Here is a 2,337-nt window from a genome sequence, read left to right on the forward strand (position 1 = left end):
ACAAGGGCCAACTAATTGAGTACATAGATTGCAGCTTGCAGCCTAAATCGCCACTACTTCTTTTAAAGTGCATCCAGAAGCCTTTGATGGCTTCGCTCTGTCCCATGCTGCGGGAAGTCTCACAACAATAAAAAGAGCGCTGTTGAGAGAATGAGGAGTGGCCATTTTACGAGGTGGCAATCAGACTCAAACCGGAAATAATCCACAGCGGAGGTGAGGTTCCCCCAACAACCAACCAGAATGGTTTAAAGTTAAACTAAGGAAGTAGACGTAACAGATATACCGATAGCAGCACCGTTTGTCCAGCGGCTTAACGGTATACCGATACCGTCCAATCAGGTACCGGTATTGACTTAGTACCGGTTCTCGGTACCCATCCCTAGCTGTTTATCATATAGTGTTTTTCAAGAATATTGTACATTGCTGATATCTTCGATGTTCTGTTCTTGAATACGTGATACTGTCACAACACTGGATCAGGACCACGATTAGTTTGTATGAGCAGATTTATACCAACCAATTGTTCTTATCGACCCCTGCTGATAAACATGCGCTGCTGCAAGCAAAAAAGTGTGTCAGCTGCTTAGGGTTGCAAAGGGGCGGAAAATGTCCGGTACATTTCCATGGGAAGTTAAGCTGGGGAATGTTGGAAATATTCCATATTGGAAACTTTCCATGGGAATAATGGGAATTATGGGAATTTATGGGAACTACAGTAACTGGGAATTGAGGGTAATGTAATCGAATTGTATCATATCCAAGCATAAATATAAACATTTTGTTTTGTCATAAGAAAAAATCCATGCCAAATGATACAATTAAAAAACATGATATTTCAACAGATGCATGTGTAAGTAGAACATAACAAGTTTTAATTATTATTGAACAATCATTTGTTTCATTGAAGAACAAACAAATGAATGTTGAGTTAAATATTACTTCAAGAAATCATCTGTGCATGTGATGGAGGCATGCACAGTGCCTGTAGGGGGTGTGGTCTCAGTAGCCATGCAGTAAGCAGTGTGCTATGTGCATGTGATGGAGGAATGGCATGGATATGCAAGTGTACTTGAATGAAATCTGTTTGTTTTAGTCAGATAGATTATGCTAAAATATACTTACATTTAAGTTCCCTACGCAGAGCCAACCTTCAATTTTGAAAATTCCCAGTTTATTCCCATGGAAAGTTTCCATCTTTGAAAATTCCCGGAATTTTGCAACCCTACACCTGCTCATGGTTACAAGGAAATGTGCACTGCAGACTGAGCAGAAAGCTAAACACACGCAGAAGCTGTCATATTCAGCTAAACACTCTGTGACAGTAATTCCAGAAGACAAGCTACACGCTTTGTGCAAAAAGGTTTTCCAGTTAAGCTTTCCATCTCACTTCAACGGAGCAGAGTAAGGCTGTTTGACATGGAGAAAAATATGAAATGACAAAAATATTTGACCAATTACTTACGATTTTGTAAGTTTGACTGTTGGTGTGTTCAACGACATGCTGACTGCAGTGGGGTTTGAACCAGTGCTCCCCTGATCTGAAGATCAATACACTATCCCACTGAGCTACAGCTCCCTCCAAATCTTAGAGGGCATCTAAGTGTCATATCACGATAACATTATATTCAGGTATTTTTCCAGTCATAAAGCAACAAATCTGAAAGAAGAAAAACACTTTAGGAGAAATGGGAGGAATGTGAGCCATCAATATTAAAAATGCTTCAATCAGACACCAGAAGGTCAAAGTTCAGAGCTGCAGGGGCTGCTTTCTTCAATCCTTTCTCTTTGTGTGTCTCTCAGTAAGGGATCGTATCCGTAATGAACAAGCTTCTGCTAATTTGCCATTGATACATGTCATCCAAGTATGTTGTGAATCACTTTTAAACCGTCCTTGTGAAGATGCATTCTTACTCTTTCCACCATCAATCAAACCCTAAACACACAGTGTCAGCGGTTGTCATGACAGTCAAACCCATGATGTCAATTAGAAACTATGCGAGAAGTGCTGTCGGAAAAAATCCTGCACTACAGCAAAAGGTCAAGTTTGCATAAAACAGCTTTGTATATGTCACGGTTGCTGGAAAGACAAGGACAAATTTCATAAAAATTCAACTTTTGCCATCTCGTCAGCAAACGATATTCTTACAGTAAGGAGTATTTAAACAAATTACTACCACATTAATAGGGATGGGTACCGTTAAGGTTTTAACGGTACTACTACTTTTATCGATACCGCTTATCGATCCGGTGCTTCAACGCTACTCTTATCGGTTCTTTTGAGGAAAAAAAAACGAAACAAATTGTAAATAAAATCAACGTTGCTTTTTATTTAAATTA

Source organism: Notothenia coriiceps, unplaced genomic scaffold (assembly GCF_000735185.1).
Source record: "Notothenia coriiceps isolate Sejong01 unplaced genomic scaffold, NC01 NC01_scaffold00033899, whole genome shotgun sequence".
NCBI lineage: Eukaryota > Metazoa > Chordata > Actinopteri > Perciformes > Nototheniidae > Notothenia > Notothenia coriiceps.